Raw genomic sequence first — 8,558 nt, 5'->3', positions numbered from 1 at the left:
AGGAGCGATATGAAGGTGCATTGTGATGCCATTCAGCACACCTGCCTACCATTTGGATTTTGGCCACATTGTGTTACTTTAACACAACTGAAATGCTTTCTAGATAGCATTAGCAGTTCATTGATGGCTTTGCTCATTCCTTGTGCCCCGTACACACGAGAGGAATTAAGTCTGACAGACCTCCAAAGGAGTTCCGCCGGAGTTCCGCTGGAGTTCCGACGGAGTTCTGGCGGACTTTTCGACCGAACGGACTTGACCACACACCATCACACCAAACTCCGACGGAGTCGAACGTGATGACGTACGACTGGATTCGACGTAGGAAGTTCATAGACAGTAGCCAATAGCTGCCCTAGCGTCGGTTTTAGTCCGTCGGAGTAGCACACACACGAGCGGATTTTTCAAAGGGGACCGGGTCCGGCGGAGTTCCGTCGGGAAAATTTAAAGCATGCTTCATTTCTAAAGTCCGTCAGACTTTAGCTTCGCTAAAGTCCGTTGCAGCCCACACACGATCGGATAGTCCGCCGGACTCAGTCCGTCGGAGTTTGGATGTCGAAAAGTCCGCTCGTGTGTACGGGGCATTGGTATTACTCTGTATCATATTCACATGCAGGCACATGCCCTTGTAACTTTTTCCCAAAACTCCCTGGGTTCCTGGGCAAGAAAAGATAAATACCTTAGCTTCCATTCCTCAGCAGCTCAGAGAATCCACACCTGATGTGGCAGAGGTAGCTAGGTGAGCTGTAGCCAAGTTAGTGGCACTCCACTGCCAGAACTGGCATGTGGACAGCCATACCAGAGTCTAATAACAAATACTATGGAGAGAGCCCTCCCCCCCTTCCCCATCACTACCAGAATATTCCGATTCCAGTGGGTTAATGTTTCGTCCTTGTGCCTTGGATTATTCTAGCTGTTCGCCTGTGTTACTAGAGCTACCCTTGAATTTACTGAAAGGGACACTGTTTATTAGTACAGCCTCAAGAAGCTGTTTGTGTTCTGAAATATTTTACTGAAATTGTGACTCTGTACTGTTATGGAGTTCTTATGGAGACTATGCTATGAAGCCGCGTTTCCCTAATTGAGCCATAGAGATTATGTTGAAAAGAGTCCATGTTTGAGCAGCTTTCATTAATGATTGCTCTTCAGAGGGTGTGAATGAGTTCTAAGGGATGAAGCTAAAGGACTCTTAGGGGGTTCTGAGGAGGAGGGGGGAGGTCTACGGCTAAGTTGCCCCTCCATCCTCTGGGTACTTACAGTTCATATCTCCATTTCAGCATGGCGCCAGCTGAGAATAAAGGCAGCGTCTCCTTCCTAACTTAGATCATGTGATATGTCACATGACAAGAGACAGAAAGAAAGCCAGTCTGCCCTCATTCCCCAGTGGTGCTGCACTGAGACTGTGGTATGTTCCACAGTAGGCAGCTATTGGAAGGAGAAGAGCGCACAATCTTCCCTTCAGCAGCTATCAGGCCCCTTCTGACAGGAGTGACACTGCAGTCACTCCCACTGATGAGGAGCTCCCAGCGCACCCCCCCCCCCCAGGGGCATTGCTAGGATTTTATAGGACTTGTGACAACTTTCAGAACCCCAGGGAGGGCAGTAATGCAGCTCTGTGCGCACCGCAACAAAGAATGGGTGTGGTCAAACTCAGTGGCGGAAGTATACGGGTCGCTGAGGGCACCATGGCGACTGGGCCCCATGCTGCAGGGCCCCCAGTATACCTCGATAGGAAGAGCGACAAGGGTGGCTGAGACCGAGCTCCCCGATCCTCAGCCAAACTGTAATCGGCACTGCAGGAAGCTGGTGACACTGATTTGACCTAAAGTGAAAGCACAGTGTGTGCTGTGCTCTTTGTCTCCCCCTACAGTGCAGTACCCGGCAGGAAGCGGTAAGGTAAAGCACTGCCGTTTTTTAAAAGGCTTTCTGTATGTATGTGTGTTTGTATGTGTGTGTGCATATATGTATATATGTATATATGTGTGCATGTACATATGTAGGTGTGTGTGTGCATGTGTTTATATGTGTGCATATGTGCATTTATACTGTATATATGTGTGGGTTTATATATACAGTATATGTGTGTGCGTGTGTTTACATGTATGCACATTTTATGTATGCATATTTAATCCTGGCCTAGCAAAAAAATGCTGTTCCTCTGAAAAGCGAGCCATGCTCAGATCGCTTTTCAGAGGCATTTGGTAAAGAGGCAATATGTTGCCTCCTCACTGCCTGTTTTAACCCCTTAAATGCATAATCTATATTCTGCAACTGCATGCAATGCACACAGTTGCAGGGTGTTTGCAGTGCAGCCCCATTCACCTAGGGGTATACTTCAAGGGTGCCCTGACTGGAAAAAGTTTGAGAAACACTCGCATAGAGGAACCAATCTCTCCATTTTCCTCGTGCAGCCACTGAATGCTTGCAGTGGGAAATTGAGAAATCGGTTCCTTTATATGCAGCCACCCACTTGCGACCGGGCCCTCTTGTTCCGCCACCAGGCTCGGAGGAAAGGGCACTGTCTGGGCGTCAAGGGGGCCCTTCATGGTTTCTTGCACTGAGTCCCTGAGGGCCACTGCTCAAACTGTTAACAGTGGAACAGGCTAAAGGGGCATCGTTAAAAACCCCATTTGCAAAATGTGAAAAACATTTTGTTCTGTCTTTTTTTTTTTTGTTTAGCAAAAAATAAAAAAATGAGTGGCAATTTAATACCACCAAAAGAAAGGTCTATTTTTGTGAAAAAAAGGATAAAAATTGAATATGGGAAGTGTTGCATGACCGCGCAAATGTCATTTAAAAGTGTGACAGCTCTGAAAGGTGATAATTGGCCTGGGTAGGAAGAAGTATAAGTGCCCAGTAAGCAATTGGTTAAAGAAGAACTTCATTAAAGTGCTTGTAAACCTCAGTCATGAAATCTTAACAAAGCACATATATCTGTAGTTCTAAGTGTTGTTTCTTTCTGTTCCCTCAGTTATCAGCATAAGTCACTTCAGAGAAGTTTTCCCGACACATAAGATACATTTGTGATGAGGCGGAAGCTCAGAACAAAGCTCTGTATCCTTCCTCTAGTCCTGAGCCGTGTGGAGGGGGGTGTGTCCCTTTCCTCCAATCAGCTCTCTCATGCTATGGATGTAGCTCTCCATCCCCTCATCTCTGCTCCTCACAGATGCTGAAGGATTTTATCACAAATCTTTTGAAGGGATATAGAGAAGAGAATATTACAAATAAACAAGTAAAACTTATGTAGGGCCGCGTACACACGGGCGGACTGTTCGCCCAACTTTGTCCGTCCAACAGTTTCGGCAAACAGTCTGCTCAAAATTAGCATGGACGGACATGGCCACACACGACGAACGAACAGTTTGCTGAAACCGTGCGCGATGACGTGAACGGCACGTACGACGGGACGAAAAATACGACGTCCTATACACTGCATTATAACTTTCGGCGTGAAAATCCTTTCTGAGCATGCGCGCAACTTTGTTTGACGAACAAGCCTACACACGAGCGGACTGTTCGCTGAAACAAGGTTTCAGCGGACAGTTTTACGGAATTTCCGAAAAACCTTGTTCGTCAAACTGTCCGCTGAAACTGTCCGCTGAAAGCCCACACACGAGCGGACTGTCCGCCCAAACACTGTTCAGCGGACAAAGTTGGGTGAACAGTCCGCCCGTGTGTACGCGGCCTAGGAGGATTTGTTTCATCTCTCTGTATCATCTGAGGCTATTCATTTTACTGGGTATATGAGAGGGTTTACAGCTACTTTAAAATATGCAGGGACTGCTTAGCAGTCAGCAACCGTTGAGACAATAAACATTTTGGTAAAAAGTACTTTATATAATAATAAAAAAAGTGCTTTATATAATGCACAATATGTTATATACAGTATAGTGCAGCAGTCCGTAATGGTCTATAAAGTGCAGGGGTCAGGAGTTCGTAATACACAGAGTGTTGCAGTCAGTGTTGGGTTTGGAAATTTGTAACAAAAAACTATACAAATTGCACTTTACTGGTATCAGAAAAAGGACGGCCACATGGGTAATATAAAAATATCAACATTTATTATACACACATATTACAAAAAAGAGAAAATTGTTAAAAACATGCATCAATGCGACAGAAAATATATGCCATAATGAGAAGCCGTGTTTATGCTAATGCAAAAAAGGTTGACGCGTTTCACATAGTCACTTCCTCAGGACCCCATTGATTTGGCAGCAGAGATAATGGCCTATACAGAAGAAAATTTGCAATAATCAACAAGTATTCAACGTATGTCAAGATATCCATACAGTTTATTACATCTTATATGTCAACTCACATGTTGTCACAGGGGCATAGCACAAGGATAGTGGAACATATAGTGTAGACAAGATAAGTAGTGTGGGACAGTAGAATAACATATACAAATGTAGCCCTATAAAAGGGAAATTAAATAAATAAATGGGCAGTCAACCAAGATAACCTCCTCAGATAATACAATATCCCCATAGTACAGGACTAAGGCCGCGTACACACGCGCGGACTGTTCGCCCAACTTTGTCCGTCCAACAGTTTCGGCAAACAGTCCGCTCAAACTTAGCATGGACGGACATGGCCACACACGACGGACGAACAGTTTGCTGAAACCGTGCGCGATGACGTGAACGGCACGTACGACGGGACGAAAAATACGACGTCCTATACACTGCATTATAGCTTTCGGCGTGAAAATCCTTTCTGAGCATGCGCGCAACTTTGTTTGACGAACAAGCCTACACACGAGCGGACTGTTCGCTGAAACAAGGTTTCAGCGGACAGTTTTACGGAATTTCCGAAAAACCTTGTCCGTCAAACTGTCCGCTGAAACTGTCCGCTGAAAGCCCACACACGAGCGGACTGTCCGCCCAAACACTGTTCAGCGGACAAAGTTGGGCGAACAGTCCGCCCGTGTGTACGCGGCCTCACTTGTCTACAGATGAAGAAAAAAGGCATGGTATGGAAAAGACAGCAAACGTAGGCTCATACCCCAGATGTACAAGGTTATTGTCTAGATATCCACAAATAGGGTGAAAGACCTACAATTATCAATGAAATACAATTAGACACAATACCAAAAATACAATGATCCAAAAATAAAAAATATATATAAAATACTGGTGTGGAATAAACAAAGACATTATTTGCCATATGCCTTATTAGTATAATTTACCACTTCCAAAGATGGATGAGAAGGGGAGAGGGAAAAAAGGGCCCAAAATGGAAAGGTCCACCAGACTTTGTATTCAGTCCTATAAATAAGGATATTACTTTCAAAAATCCAAACCAGATAGGGAAACAACCTGCAATAATATCAATAGATCAATAGCCAAAACAACAAACCAGAATGGAAACACTGCTGGCTAAAAACAAAAAAGTAATTGCACTTACCCCACAGTCTTAATACAACAATGTGTCCACCAGCATTCATTCATCCAAATGAGTAACCATGCTGTCTATATATCAGACCCTGGTGCCAAAAAAACATGACCTCATCATCCCACACTCCTTTGCAGTGTGTCAGGGATTTCCATACAAGTCAATTAGTGTTCATTATACCATCACCTGAATCTATCATTGTAATCAATTAAACACAGCATGCAAAAGAAACATGTGTTGCAGCTGCCATTGTGGACATCCATCGGCAACCACTCCAGCCAATGAAGACGCGCTGCCGCAACCGACAGCCAACCAACCTAACCATGCATGTGTGGCATAGTAGTATCCAAAAAATTGTGGCAATAAGCTTCCTTCACACATGCGCAATGCAAACGGCGGTGCTGGATAGTAATTCATAATCAAAAAATCCAAATCGGCATGGAAAACGGCCACACAATACCACCCCCACAAATAAAAAGGCGTGCTGGTGACACAGAATCCAGTGACAACCAGCAACGCATACAAAACAAAGGCCAGTAACGCAGCAACACTGCCCCCAGAGGTAGAACAGTAATAAGCCATTACAGACACAAAACATTCTACCGCAATGTGGGAAGGCGCAAAAGCTTATAACATCCCCCCTCACATATAAGCCCCCCACACCATAAGAGATGATAAAGGAAGGGGTCCTATGTTACCTCCACCGCAACTCCACCACTTAAAAAAAAGACTGGGGAACACAAAGATACCCCAAGTCTTTAGATGTATAAGATTAAATATCCATCTCGTCTCTTTGTAGAAACTTTCTATCAAAATTGCCTTCTCTTGGACCCCCAAGGACTTTCTCAAGAACAGTGAATTTGACCATAGAGGTGTCGTGGTTATGCTTAAGGGCCACATGTCTACCTAACAATGTGTACAAAAGATTTTTCCGAATGTAATAGATATGATCATATATTAGTCTCCAGAAATTTCTAACTGTCTAAAATGCCCCACACCTGCAGAACATAATGTATATGACTGCAGAGGTTTGGCAGTCCACATGATGTCTTTCATGTGTGTACGGCCATTCGGCAAGACAAAAGACATGTTGGCTTCAGATTATGGTGTATATTGATGCATGTTTTTAACAATTTTCTCTTTTTTGTAATATTTGTGTATAATAAATTTTGATATTTTTATATTACCCAATGATCATTCTTTTTCTGGTACCAGTAAAGTCCAATATTTCTATTTTGTTACATGTTACATATGGATGAGGTACTTTTCAATAGTCCTAATTAATTTTGTATCTGTTATATTTGGCAGCAAAACATATTTTCTTTGTGGGCTTTATTTACCCATGCTCCAATATTCAGGAGCTGGGTATTCTTTGAACAGATAATTATTACAATTAATTGAATTTTTATTATTAGAACAATATTAAATATCTATCTTTTGCATAATGATGGACTATACTGGGACAGAATGGAATGGTTTCATGTCCAAAATCCACAAAGATTGTGGTGATGATCATGGTATTGAACTAGAAATAGAAGTTCTTATCCAAAAACTAAAACAAGCACTTGAAACAAAGTCCAATTTTTTCTGGCAGGTGAAGTTCCTGGAGAGATATATTAGGGATGACCTGAACCCTCAGTGCCACAGAATCCAGGTGTTCCCTAATCTTTGGGAAATCAAACGTGATTTTAAAATACTATGAGAGATGAATCTCCAGGATTGCACAAAAAGATGATGAATTTATTGATTGAGCATTATACTAAAGAAAACAAGGATCTTGATAAAGAGATTTTTGAAGTACAAAAACAAAATACATCATTATGTGCACATCCAATGTTCTTGGATAAGGAATTTAAGGACCATATAGAGAAATTTATTAGAGATCTCATTTATAAGAAGGATGTCAAGTTCATCAGAGACAAAATTGACTTTAATGGCAAATATGTGTATAAATGGCCTCAACGAGGGGGAAAACGTATTACAAATACTGGTGGTGGTAAGAAAAGAACAGGAGCATATGCACATGACAATTCTTATTCTGACACGGGTGTTTTTTGGTAAAGTTTCACTGGGTGAAGATCCGGTATGTGAATTAGAGGCTGCTACCCCGATTGTACTGACGGTTAACAATAATAGTTTGATACCTCAGCACAAAGTACATACACAAATGGATGCACCTCGCAGCTCTGGTGCGATTCGAAAAAGCACTAAGGATAAGGATTTTTTATTATATCCTCCCAAACAAGATGACTCCAAAGAGATAGCCCCCCACAATTTAGATCGATATGTACCGAGGAACAAGTAATCAAGGACAAAACTACAAGTTATAAACCTATCTTCTCAGAGACTTTCGTTGGTTGAAACTGAAGTACCGAGTCTGGGTTTGAGCTTTTGTCTCATGATGAAGACTGATGGCTTTGAAGTAGTGAAAGATCTAAATCTCTTTGCACGTAAACTTACATAAAAATATCTTTATGATGATTAAAGAAAAATAAAGAAAAAATAGAAAGAACAATGGAAAGGCTTCACGTTCAGGGACTTTATGGCTTTCAAGGGCTTTGTCATGTATCAGGAGAGACCAGAACTGCGTGGACAGCAACAGAGGAAACCAGACGGATATAAGTAAAAATATTGTGATTTATTAAAGATAAATGAAAAATATAAACACAACCAGCTCCAATATAATATAATACACAACTAACCAAATCAGAGACCCACAAATAACAATAATCAGACACACATACATATATATATATATTGTAGAATACCAGAATCATAAATGTAGCCAGGCCAGGGTCATCAACGGGAGGCCAGCAGATGGGAACAGGGAACAAACAGAACAAGGAGAGGATAGATGGATAAGGCTGCAGGTAACAGGGACACAGGAGGAACAGGTTCAAGTACAGGGTACAGGGTTCAGATAAGAGACAGGATCAGGATCAGGTACAGAGCTCTCAGGTTCAGGTCATTGTGCAAGGAAGATACCAAAGCAACTATGTGTGTGTGTGTGGCTGGGTATTAATACACATCTCCTGCAATCAGGCTAAGGTGACGCTTGATCACAGGAGATGATGTTGGAACCACTCACTCGTGGACACCAGCAATGTGGCCCAAAGATCAAATAGTACCACCAGCAGGAGAAAGCTCCCCTGACAGTTCCAGAC

The 8,558-nt window shown here is 42.6% G+C and overlaps 1 long non-coding RNA gene across 1 annotated transcript; it reads right to left on the bottom strand.

Annotated features, from left to right (window-relative positions):
* Positions 1–3,923: 3,923 nt before the first annotated feature.
* Positions 3,924–5,525, bottom strand: LOC143976117 (uncharacterized). The gene is made up of 3 exons (XR_013272518.1): positions 5,407–5,525; positions 5,189–5,267; positions 3,924–4,228 (listed from the first exon to the last, which is right to left on the bottom strand). It is a non-coding gene; the product is annotated as an uncharacterized LOC143976117 (long non-coding RNA).
* Positions 5,526–8,558: the final 3,033 nt, after the last annotated feature.

This window comes from Lithobates pipiens, unplaced genomic scaffold (assembly GCF_037356315.1).
Source record: "Lithobates pipiens isolate NorthernLeopardFrog02 unplaced genomic scaffold, aLitPip1_a1.2 Scaffold_13, whole genome shotgun sequence".
NCBI lineage: Eukaryota > Metazoa > Chordata > Amphibia > Anura > Ranidae > Lithobates > Lithobates pipiens.
This window is presented reverse-complemented; position numbering and strand designations above follow the sequence as displayed.